This window comes from Herpailurus yagouaroundi, unplaced genomic scaffold, assembly GCF_014898765.1.
Source record: "Herpailurus yagouaroundi ecotype Mexico unplaced genomic scaffold, PumYag 28, whole genome shotgun sequence".
NCBI classification, from domain to species: domain Eukaryota; kingdom Metazoa; phylum Chordata; class Mammalia; order Carnivora; family Felidae; genus Herpailurus; species Herpailurus yagouaroundi.
The window spans coordinates 100037894-100051320 of NW_024412376.1; the positions used below are offsets into that span (position 1 = coordinate 100037894).

At 41.3% G+C, this 13427-nt stretch overlaps 1 protein-coding gene across 1 annotated transcript in view; it reads left to right on the plus strand.

The window, feature by feature from the left end:
* The first annotated feature begins 2581 nt into the window (after positions 1–2581).
* LOC121033388 (placenta-specific gene 8 protein) overlaps positions 2582–13427 on the plus strand; it is a 26931-nt gene continuing 16085 nt past the window's right edge. Inside the window, exon 1 of the mRNA XM_040479552.1 lies at positions 2582–2709. The gene's annotated coding sequence lies outside the window, so the exon portion shown is untranslated. The remainder of the gene's footprint in view (positions 2710–13427) is intronic.

Sequence of the window (13427 nt, forward strand, 5' to 3'; positions counted from 1 at the left end):
CAGAACCATATGAAACTTTCCCTCCATCACAGTCTATGAACCACAGACAGAGTTCAGTAGGGTGGCCATCCAATGTCCACAGTCTTCCCAGGCTGGGGCACTGTGACATAATAACATATATATGCATATTTTGTCTTTGTCCCCAGCTCCTGGTACAGAGCTTCTAAAACTATGGTAATTTCCTGAGTGATAGAAGCATCTTTTTTTAAGACGTTTATTTATTTATTTTGAGAGAGGAGAGAGAGAGAAAGAGAGAGAGAGAGAGAGCACGAGCAGGGGAGGGGCAGAGAGAGAGGAAGAGAGAGAAACCCACGCAGGCTCCATGCTGCCAGGGCAGAGCCTAATGCAGGGTTTGAACTCATGAACTATGAGATCATAACCTGAGCTGAAATTAAGAGTGGGTCGCTTAACCCACTGAGCCACGCAGGTGCCCCTGATAGAAGCATCTTTTGATGATGGGAATCCGAAGTTTCAGGCAAGTCATGTTAAGCTTGAGATGCCTATCAGACATTCAAGAGACCATGTAGAGTGAACAGTTTTTCTGGCAGCAACCCTATTTCAAATGCATCCCATTGTCCCCACTTAAGTCAAAGCTTTTGGGTCAGAAAAGTAGTCACTCAGCTTTCTTCATAGTTCCTTTCTCTTTTTCTTGGCTCTATTCCACCTCTGCATCGGCCTCTGCATCGGCACCAATTCAAGTCCTATCCTTCAAGATTTACTTTCCACAGAATTAATTTACTTTCCCAACCCACCGTGAACCTTACCAATAGTTAATCCCTATTACATAGTATTCTGCCCACATTTTTTCTGTCTGCAAATATGTCATATCACATTCTTCTCCAGTTACCACCAGCATACCTCAAAGAGCTGGGCTGGGTGGTTAAACTCTTATTCCCCACTCTTAATTCTCAACACAGGCTTGACATGACTTGACCCTTTCCTTCATGTATGAATATTTATTCATGAATAAATATTCAGGGCTGGGATCAGGTTGAGGCAAACAAAGGGCGCATGGGTGCAAAATTTAAGACGCTCTTGGGGCACCTGGATGCCTCAGTCAGTTAAGCATCCAGCTCTTGATTTCAGCTCAGGTCATGATCTCACGGTCATGAGATTGAGCCCCACGTCAGGCCCTGAGCTGACAGCATGGAGCCTGCTTGGGATTCTCTCTCTCCTTCTCTCTCTCTGTCCTCATCCCCCACTCGCACTGTCTGTCTCAAAAATAAATAAAAATAAATGTAAAAAAAACAAAAGAAGACACTCATTCTTAGTGAAATCACAGGGCTAAAGGATATCTTCTAATTCTGATATATAATATATATTAATACTATATAGTATAATACTGTATAGCCAAGACTGTTTTCCAAAAAGGAGAGTACCAATTTATAATGCCACCAAAATCAACCAAGTCTATCCATTTTGCAGGACTTTGTCAAGACTACATGTCATCACTGTGAGGAAAAAAAGCACTGTGTCAGATTGTAGTTGGTACCTCAAGCATCTTTCAGTGGTATCAGCTTACATGTATTGAACACTAAAATAGGCCACACATTATCAATGACTCTCTAATGACTGGTAAGTAAGCCTGACTTTTCTAATTTTAGAGCTAAGGAAACCAAAGCTCATGTTTGTGAGGTGACTCTCAGAGGCCACATAGCTAACAAATGGCATGACTAGGAGTTTATCCCATGTCAGCTCAGCTACAAACTATGGCTTTTCTTACTACATCAAGTTCAAGTTCTTTATGTTATTTTTGTACACATGTGCTTCTTCCTTCAGAAATACTTGTTCACAGTCTTTGGTTTCTGATTCGTAACTGAAGCCTTTCAGAACTGAGAGAGATCAGCCTCCTTCTCACCCACTGTGAGGTGTTTGAAATGGCAAATATTTCCCACAAGAACAGGGCTAATGTCAGACTATATGGTGAGAATGTGAGGGAGTTTGTTGTGAAAACACCAGAGTACACAGATTAAAGTCCATTTCAGCCAAATCCTAGCTGCCACCTACTAGCCATTTAACATCGCTGTGACTCAGTTGCCCTGTCAGTTAAATGGAGGTAGCCGTTCCTACCTTACAGAATGGTGAGCAGAATTCAGTAAATTTAAAACATGCAAAGCATTTAGGACAGTGCCTAACACATAGTAAGCATTTCATCAATATTAGAGAAAACAAAAAAAAGAAGTCCAGAAAACAAACAAAAAAAGAACGCAGAGAAGAGAAAAAAGAGAAAGAAGTGTCTGATTAGGTATGGAATTCCAGATAGCCTGTTTTCTCCCAAATGGTGCCAATAAGCTTCCCAATACACATATGGCAATAGATAGATGCTAGACCACATAGCATCTTACTTGTTGTGTTAAAGGAAGAAAGTAAATTTTAAAAATTGGTAAGCTCTTCCAGGCATGTAAGACCAATCGAATTATACAATGAATCAAAGCCTTTTTCCCCCTAAAAAGATAGGTGATTGTACTTCACACAACCCAGGAGAAGGAACACACCTTTTGGGGCAAGAAGTATTTTCACTTTCAAGTGAATAGGAACACACCTAGCTGCCAGAATTACACTGGCCAATAAAAACCTCCGAATCAGTTCGTTGTACCATGTGCTGCAATAGAAACACACTTACTTCTCTGTCTCCACATATCTTCCCCTTCTAGTGAGATTCGCTCCCAAGCCACAAGACACTTCCTGCTCAGCACCTATTTCTTAACTGTAAGTACTCTAAAATTAAGCAATTCTTTAAACGTTTATCTTAGCACTCGGGGGGGGGGCGGGGAGTAGGGCAGGTTTTTTAAAAGTATTCGATTTAAAAGTATTTTATTTCTAGCACGCTGTAATTGGAGATTCAGCTGAAAGACCAATGTTTTCCTACCTACTTGGTTAAAACTTAGTCAAATTCAACAAGTATGTGCCAAGCATGTGTTACATGCCATGCTTTTCAGAGTAGTGTTAAGTTAGCCTTGTATCTTCATCAACATTAAACACATCCTGGATATTGTGCTTACTAACCTGATCGTTAATTTCATTCTTTGTGTTAACACGTATGCATGTTTACTTGTGCTGGTCTAATCTCTTTGTGCTTTGCAAATATTTTACTTGATCTGTCCATTTAAAATACTAGAAATCGGAAACGGAATTTTTTGGATTTAGCTAACGAATCGTGAGAATCCTTGAATTTTTAGCATGAAAGTAAGAAAACAGACTAGAATGCTTCAAAATTAAATTCTGGTGCTTCATTTATATGTTTAGAAATGTTACCTTTCTCATCTTACATTTGACAGGTGAGAATGAGGTGAGAGATTATGAAATGAAAATGTTTCAATTGAAGTGAAAAAAATCAGGGTGCCTGGCTGGCTCAGTCGGTGGAGTATGCAACTCTTGATCTCGGGGTTGTGAGTGTAAGCCCGACGTTAGGGGTAGAGATTACTTAAAAATAAAAGCTTAAAAAAAGGTGAAAAAATCAAAATTTAACACCAGTAAAACACTAGGAAGAAGAGGAAAATCTAGGCAATGTACTTAGTCCCTGGATTGACTAATATTAATGGGATTAATATAACATATTAACGCTATTGGCTAATATTAATAAGGTGATAGGCTGTCTTCTCAAGAGCGAGGTGTTCCAAGGCGGAGGAGACAGGTATATGGTGAGTTGTAACTAAGACTAATTGGTGAAATTAGGATGTTTAAAACGTGAGCCAAACTCTGCAAGGTTTCCTGGCATTGAGGTCATTCTAAAGAAAGGACTTGTAGGGGCTCCTGGGTGGCACAGTCGGTTAAGCGTCCGACGTCAGCCAGGTCACGATCTCGCGGTCCGTGAGTTCGAGCCCCGCGTCGGGCTCTGGGCTGATGGCTCAGAGCCTGGAGCCTGTTTCCGATTCTGTGTCTCCCTCACTCTCTGCCCCTCCCCCGTTCATGCTCTGTCTCTCTCTGTCCCAAAAATAAATAAACGTTGAAAAAAAAAGATTTAAAGAAAGGACTTGTAGTCTCTTCAAAACTTGTGCACCAAGATTCCCTTTTCAATTCCTCCTGCCCCCATTTTTTCTTTTTCCTGAGTGGCATTTTCCTTCCCTCTCTGATCCTGTGGGATCAAAGATGGCACAAAACAAAACAGCTATGTGGTTACTCAGTGACGGGCAGAGCCGCTGGCCATGGAGAAGAACTACAGACATCTCCTCGGTCCCCACCAGATCTAACACAACGCTTTACATACATTGGGTGCCCGATAAATGCTTGCCGAATTAGACTGGATTTGTAACAGAAGAGAAATGAAAAAGCCCGGGGCCACGGCTTGCAAAGTGTGCTCTGCAAAGCCACTAGCACTGTAATCTCCCATGATGCCAGGGTTCTGCACAGGCAGACAGCAGAGGAGGGAGTGGGGCTAGGAGGGAGCCTCGGGCAAGCTGGAGGCCCTGGCATAGGCTGTATCTGCCTGGAGAAATGGGTACTATTTTCCTAATTCTCACCTAGCTGTGTCTACACAAAAGGGCCACCTTTTGGCACAGGGGCAGCAGCCCTGAGGGTGCTCAGTACGATTCCTCCATCCCAGCCCATCCTACCCGAATAACAATTTTTGAGGCTAATGCCCAGAATTCTACCTGGTAATCAAGCTCTCCAAGTGGTTTTTACGCCCAGTAAGCATTGAGGACCACTGAACTGGGGAGACAGGTTTGTTGTAGATAAGGTCCCAGAAATTCTTAGCAAGGTTACTGGCACTAGAGAGATTTCAAGAAAGTTGTCTTTTGTTATCACCACCACCTCCCCCACCCCAAATACTGTTGATTTCTGATCTTGAATGGCTAGGGTTAAACACTATTAGATACTTAAGGCTGAAGCAAAGAGATTTGTAGCCCCTGGGGAGGCTTTGCATTTGTTACCATTTTACATTTTATTGCAACTTAAAGTTCTCTAGACTTTTGAAATGATCTTTGAACCACAGAGCTGTGTAAGAGTGTGTTTGCTTTCTCCTCTCAGTTTTATAACTTTCAAGGAGGGTATTTCCTTGAGTAAGAAATCTCACGTGAGAGTTTACAAAACCCTTTTGAAAGTTAGCTAAATAGATCAGATGAATGTGTGGGACACTGGTTCCTTCTAGCACTACTCTTCTGGGCTGGGCTGGATAGAGCAGCCTTCCTCACTCCTGTAGGTAACCTTCAGCAGAAACGAACTTCTTTGAGTAACAGGAGAAATCTCTTGAGGCTCAGTTATCAGCGCTAAAGTCCACGGAAGCACCTGGCTCCCCACAATTTCCCATATTTAAAAGAGGAAGTCAAAAGCAGTGAAAGAAACAAACCTAAAACTTGGGTGTGCTGAAGACTGTTTCCGCCACTAAACTGAGAAAGTAAATTTTTGCACAAATTAAGAGGCAGTCAGCATAGGGATATTTTGGATGAAGCTGTTTGCTACATAATGAATACACTGGTTGGACTTCACTCCGAGAATGTTCAGACCTTATGCTGCTAAAAGGGCTAATAGCAGCCAATTGGAATTCATAAACACGTATAGTATACACTGAGTGAAGACAGGTGAAGGGAAGGACAATTCTATAATTGCAAACAAATTTTTACTCTGTAATTTTCAGATTACTGTTACTATGTTAAAATCACAATGCAGACTTCTTAAAAGATAAGCGGGTTACATGAACATGTTTTTCCTCTGAGAGAGGTTGTGGAAACATTCACTCACTCACCTGGTATTTATTGAATGCCAGTTGTGTGCCAGACATCGGCTGGGGGCTAAGGAAAAAAAACATACAAACGGCTCTAGGATAATCGGCATGACCCCTTTACAATTTTTTTAAATCACAGTGTTTGTTTTTTGTTTCCAAACTGGGTATTTCCTGTGTTAGTTATAAAAGAAGTAAATGGGGGCACCTGGGTGGCTTGGTCAGTTAAGCTTCCAACTCTTGATTTCAACTCGGTCATGATTTCATGGTTTGTGGGTTTGAGCCCCACATCAGGCTCTGCAGCCTGCTTGGGATTCTCTTGTCCCCTTCTCTCTCTCTGTCCCCTGCCACCTGCTCATGCTCTATCTCAATCTCTAAATAAATAAATAAATAAATAAATAAATAAATAAATAAATAAATAAACATTTCTTTAAAAAGTTCCCCAGGACTTCTCTTTTAATGAATGAATGAATGAATGAATGAATAGAAATAAATAGAAATAAGTGTTCATTGTAATTATTTAGGCAATACATGAATTTATAAAGATAAAAGTAAAAAAAAAAAATCTATCAGTCAAGTACCTAGAGATAACCAGACACACTTCGTGGTATAGCCTCTTATATTTTTCTGATATTTGATTACTGAAATACCATATATCTATAGCTATATCTATATCTGTATCTATATCATCTATATACACATATGCATTTTTTTTAAATATTCCCCGCAATGCCTCTTCTTCCCCAAATGTAGGAAGCTATCATGCCCAAATTTGGCTTCTATCATTTTAGTACTGGAGTTTGGGATATAGGGAAAAACTGAGTCTTCATACTCTGGCAGTCTAAAGGGTCCTGCGAAGAAGGGCCATTGCTTCGGCGGGCATTAGCCAGTGTCTGATGCCCACCATCTCGAACTGGCATCACGCATTGCCTCAGCAAGATGGGGATTAAGAGAACGTGGTAGTGGGAATGTTAGAGGGCACCTACTGTGTGTCAGGCCCCATACTAAACTTTTGAAGTACATCAGCGAAAACAGACCACAGAATTCCCTGCCCTTGTAGAGCTTCCATTTCCACACTGGAGGCTTACCTTTCCCAAAGTCAAGCTAATTGTTGTGAAAGGGTGAGCACCTGAAAGGAAAGAATTGAAATTACTTGCTTTTTCATGAGATTGCCAGAAGGAAATTGTTCAGAGAGCTGCGGTTGCTGCCCATTAAGATAAAAAATGGGCAAGTGCACCGGTAGTAGAATCTGGGGCCCACCTAATAGGCGTTAAAATCAGCGAGGCGTGTTACTTTCTTTCTGTCTTCCTTCCTGATCAGAAGGAAGCTGATCAACCCACACCAGCTGATGAAAACGTTTCTAAATGTATGTAAATGCCTAGTGAGACTGGGTGATTGGGGCACGCGGGGCGGCCGGCTGGCTGCCGGTGAGGGGGCCGCTGGAGCACCTGTTCCAGTCCCCCCCCCCCCCCCCCGCCTTGTGCTGGACCACTGGTTCTGCGGCTGCGCGAATGCCCAGCAGCTGTCTCCTCCAGGCGCTTCCTGACCGCCGCGCTCCCTTTGTCCAGTGCGTCTCGCCGCGTCCAGCTGGAGAAACCAGCGGGTCCCAGCTTCGCGGACCCTCCCCACGGCCCCGAGGGGCAGATGCCTGGAGCGGTCGGCCCCTCACGGCGGCCAACCCTGCCCGTGGGACGGTGGCGGGTTGCCCTGGAGAATTTGGAGGCACAGGCAGGGGAGACAGCCTGGCACCTAACCAAAGATAGCAGAAGGCTGAATGTGGGTTGGAAAACACCTTCCTCTCTGGCAGGAACACTGCAGCTCGCACTCACCATCCTTGGTGGCGGGGTTGGGGGGGGGGGGGAGCAGACCAGATGAGAAGCCCACCCCACACTCCGCACGGCAGAGCTGAAGCCAGCCTGCCCCCGCATCCGGGGAGGCCACCTCGCCCGTGGATCGCAACTGGGGCCAGGTGGGCTGTTTGCTCTAAAGAAAAAACAGGTGCTGCTGACGGGCAGGGAGGGTTTGACAGCTTGGTTCAGCCTGACACCGACCTGCTCTCCACCTCCTTTACCTCCTCCCTTGAAGGGAGGCGAGCACAGCCAGATGGTTCACTAAATTCCGTCACTTCAAGATAGACGACTCCTCCCCACGTGGACACCAGCAAATAACACCCCCCCCCCCCCATGATCAGCCCCCAGGGGTTTGTGTTTACTTACTACAACATTTCTTCACGTTGTTTTCTTTGACATCCACAATCGTTAGTCTCTCCTTTATTGCCAAACAGCAGTAAAAGGCCATTATGGTATTTTTTTTTTTATAAAGCAAAAATCAAAACCAAAAACCACTTGAATGTATCTTTAATGTATCTTTATTAAGGGAAATTTAAAACAAGTTTCAACTATTCTGGATGCAGTTTACGGTATTTTATACAAAAAAGGGAAATTCTTTAGAATAGTTCCTAAGAATAAGGGAGGGAAATTCAACAATTTTATAATGGCTGTATTTACTTTATGCATTACTTGAATTTAGGAATATATTTTTACAGCATTTGTAACAGATTGTTTTTATATTTTCACTGTAAATCCTATGGGGCTCCCCTCTTCCCGTATTCTTTTTTATGTTTTGTTTTGCTATATTTTGATAATTTTAGATTTATGAGAAATGTTGCAAAAATAGCCCACAGAAAGACAATAACAAACTTTGACCAGGATGTGCAATAATTGTAACCCTCGCACAAAATACAGCCATTTGGGAAAACAGTTTGAAGCAAGTCTTCAAAATGCTATACCTAGATCAGCAGCACAGTGGTGAACATAGCTGCCTTCCAAAATGCTAAATATGGAGTTACCATTTTGATCCAGAAGTTCAAATTCTAAGTATATACCCAATAGAAATGCAAAACAAATGTCCACACAAAAACCCATACACGAATAGTGATCTAACAGCATTATTCGTTGATAATCAAAGAGTAGAAACATCCTAAATGCCCATCAACTAGTGAATGGATAAACACAAAATGGTGTATCTACATAATAGAATATTATTAAGCAATAAAGAAGTACTGATACATACTAGAACCGAGACGAACCTTGAAAACATTATGCTAATCAAAGGAAGTTGGTCACAAAAGACATACACAGTCTTCTATATCCCCAGGGATATGTTTTAAGACCCCCAGTGGATGCCTGAAATTGCAGATAGTACCAAAGCTTATATATGCTATGTTTTTTTCTTATGCATACATACCTATGATAAAGTTTAACTTATAAATTAGGGACAGTAAGACATTAAAAACAATAATAAGGAAATAGAATAATTATGACAATATACTATAATAAAAGTTATGTGAACATCGTCTCTCAAAATGTTCTTATACTGTACTCACTTTTCTTCAGATGATAAAAAAAAAACTTATGTGATGAGATAAAGTGAGGTGAATGACTTAGGCATTTGACTATCATTGACTTGACCATAGTTCAGAAGGAGGATGCTCTGCTGCCAGACTTTGGTTGACCATGGGTACCTAAAATCACAGATAAGGAGGACTACTATATAGTCTATGGTTCCATTTACATGAAACGTCTAGAATAAGCAAACCAATAGAGACAGGTTAGAGATTGTTTGGAGCTGAGTGAAGTGAAGGGAAGTGGGGGGTAACTGCTAATGGATATGGGCAGATTTTAAGAGGTGTGTGATAAAAATATTCTAAAATTAGGTTATAGTAATGGCTGTGCAACTATGGATATGCCAAAATTGCTGAACTATACATTTTAAATGAGTGAATTTTATGGTACATAAAATATATCTCAATGAAGCTTTTTTTTTTTGTAAAACACATATTGAACCCCTGTATACCCTTTACCCAGTTTTCCAGGTTCTTCATAGCCTAGTATAAATATTGAAATTAGAAAATTGATGTTGATAAACTGCTATTAACTAATTAATCTACAGATCTTATCCTGATTTTACTAGTCATCCTACTAATGTCCCAGAGGAGAGAAAAGCAGTCCTTGTCACCCAGGTGGCCCCAGGTGCCTGGTGCTGCCAGCCAGGGTTTGCTATTGCTGCAAGCTGGCCTGGCCTTCACACTATATTAGTTTCCGGTCTACAACATGATGATTCAATATTTGTATATATTTTGAAATGTTCACCACAATAGGTCTAGTTAACATATGACCACACGTAGTTACAAATCTTTTTTAATGAGAACTTTAAAAATTTGTTTTCATGTTTGTTTTTGAGAGAGAGAGAAAGAGAGAGAGAGAGAGACAGAGCGTGAATGGGGGAGGGGCAGAGAGAAAGGGACACACAGAATCCGAAGCAGGCTCCAGGCTCCAAGCTGTCAGCACAGAGCCCCACGCAGGGCTCAAACTCATGAACCATGAGATCATGACCTGAGCCAAAATCGGACACTTAGCCAACTGAGCCATCCAGGTGCCCCCTTTTTTAATGATAACTTTAAAGATTTATTCTCTTAACAACTTCCAAATATACAATGTGGTATTATTAACTGTAATCACCATGCTATACAATGCATCCCCAGGACTTACTTTACAACTGAAGTTTGTACATTTTTACCACCTTCCCCAATTCCTCCTCTCCCCATTCCTCCCCTCTGCAACCACCAATCTGTTCTGTGCATCTGTGAAGTTGGTTTGGTTGGTTGGTTTTAAATGTTTATTTATTTTTGAGAGAGAGGGAGAGAGAAAAAGAAATAGAAAGAGAGATGGTGGGAGGGGCAGAAAGAGAGAATCACAAGCAGGCTCCATGCTGAGCCACCCAGGTGCGCCTGGTTGGTTGATTTTTAGATTCCACGTATAAGGGAGATCATACAATATTTGTGTTTCTCTGTCTGACTTATCTCACTTAGCGTAATACCCTCAAGGTCCATCCCTGCTGTCACTCACACTAGGTCTTCATGTTTTTCTCTCACACGTCAATAATTTCACAGAGTATTCATGTCAGGTAAGGCTAGTCTGTAATCGTGATGGATCAAGATAAAAACACTAGCATTCCATAATCATATTTGAACACATATTTGAACTTTAAACATTATCCAAGCCTCAACATGCCAAATGTCTTCCTTTCCTGGCTAATAAGAATGATTGGTACCGCTTTACCAATTGCAGGGGGTAGCCTTGCACTAGTCAGTGCTCCCTGTAGATAAGATTTATTAATATGCCCACTCATAGAATTGTATTACACTTCCTGGATCACCTCCATTTCCTTGATCCTTTTCCAAAACTACCCAACTGAAGTGTCTTCCAATGCCCTGTTACTCAGACACCCTACAGTCCCCTTGGGGTGCCTTCTCCCCTGCTATAAGGAATAAACTCAACTTGTCCAACTAGAGTTGTGTTCTTCATGATCTCTGGTTGGAGAGCATTGACAGTCCTTTTCTGTTCCAGGATTCATTTTGGGGTCCCAAAATGCATCTGGTCCCCATGTCTCCTTAGTCCCCTTCCACCTGTTTTTCATGATCTTGACACTTTTGAAGAGGACTGGCCAGATATATGGTAGAATATCCCTCCCTCTGTGTTTGTCTTGATACTTCATCATGAGTGGATTCTGAGTATGTATTTTTGGTAAAATAACACAGAAATGATGCTGTGTCCTTCAGTGCATGATAATAAACAAATACATGATGTCAATATGTCCCATTACTGATAATATTAATTTTGATTACTTGGCTAAGGTAGTGTGTCTGCCAAATTTCTCCACTATAAAGATGCTATTTTCTTCTTTATAATTAGTAAGTAGCTTTGGGGGATATACTTTGAGACCATGTAAATATCTTATTTCTCATCATACTTTCAATGCGTACTAGTGTTAGCATCCACCTATGAGTCTTGCCTTCAACATTATCACTGTGGTGTTTGCCAGATGGTGATCTTGTATCTCCATTATTCCTTCTACATTCATTAATGGGAATTCTACCATAAAAAAGCACTATACCTTCCCCCTCATTTTAAAATGTATCCTTTTATTTATATCAGAGTGGAATTATGGGATAGTTATTTTGGTTTATTAACATTGCTGAAATTGTCCCAGATTTGCCCACTGCAAGAGCCATCAGATGGGCTCTGAGGTCCTGTCTCTAATCCATTCTTGAACCCTTTTTTGCCTTTTGGTCCTGCAACAAGATGTTCCAGTTTTCTGTTGTACTTTCCCTGCCCTAGCCCTGGAATCAGCCATTTCTCCAATGAACTCTGGCTCGTTTTTGTTGGAAAATGGCATTTTGAAACGAAGATTTGGGCGTGAGAGATATAATAAGTGATATTAGGTATCTATATCTGTGTGTGTGTGTGTGTGTGTGTGTGTGTGTGTGTGTGTGTGTGTGTAAATAATCATGAGTTTGTACCCCTGGTTCCTATCCAACCACACAGGATTCATAACAGCCCTCCTCCTTTCCTTATTTATAATTTCTTTCTCTGATAGTAAAAAAACCTCAACCTCATTATCCACAAATATATTTATTTATTCAAGCCCATCATGGATATATATATATAAATTTCAGAATTGCTAACCCATACTCTTATGAAAAACAACTTTACTAACTAGGGTATAAATATTTGTTCCTGTTACCTTTAGTCTTACATTACATAGTCAAAACACTGATTTCTGAAGATGTTATGGTTACCTTTTTCTTCCCCACTCCTTTCAATGTGGTTCTAACATTAATTATAATACAGGGGCATGTGGGTGGCTCAGTCAATTAAGCATCTGGCTTGGGCTCAGGTCACAGTCTCATGATTCTTGAATTCAAGCCCCGTGTCAAGCTCTGTGCTGACAGCACGGAGGCTTGCTTGGCATTCTCTGTCTTCCTCTCTCTCTCTCTATCTATCTCAAAAATAAATAAATAAACATTAAAAAAAAAACCAGAATGGACTCTTCCCATGGTGGTGGACTCTAGCCCTACCTCTCCTGTTTGTTTTTTTTTAATATTTTTTTCTTAATGTTTTTATTTATTTTTGAGACAGAGAGAGACAGAGCATGAGCAGGGAAGGGGCAGAGAGAGAGGGAGACACAGAATCGGAAGCAGGCTCCAGGCTCTGAGCCATCAGCACAGAGCTCGATATCGGGCTCAAACTCACAGACTGTGAGATCATGACCTGAGCCAAAGTCGGAAGCTCAACCAACTGAGCCACCCAGGCGCCCCCTACCTCTCCTGTTTTGACTCCCCTTTGTCTTCCAGTAGGCTCAACTTAGTTAGCTGGTGACTTCCTCATGATGATTGATGTCACCCCATCCCTACCATTCCATTTCCATTCTCCCATTCTTTTCACCCCATTTACTCTGAGCATAACACATCTATTCATTTCTGGTTTATTCCTTCTGTAATTCTTATTGTATATGTATGTTTTCTATATATTCCTTTATTTCAATTTTTTTAATTTTAATGTTTATTTATTATTGAAAAACAGAGAGAGAGAGAGAGCATGAGCATGGGAGGGGCAAAGAGAGAGGGAGACACAGAATCTGAAGCAGGCTCCAGGCTCCCAGCTGTCAGCACAGAGCCTGACGCAGGGTTCGAACCCACAAACTGCAAGATCATGACCTGAGCCGAAGTCGGATGCTTAACTGACTGAGCCACCCAGGCGCCCCAATATATTCCTTTATTTCTTACATAAAGGATGTCAAATGACAGATACTCTTTTGTACGTTGCTTTTTTCATTTAACAGTATATCCCGGAAATCATTCTCTATGAATTAATAGAGATTATCTTCATTCTTTTTTTTTTTTTTTTTTTTTTTTTTTTTTTTATTT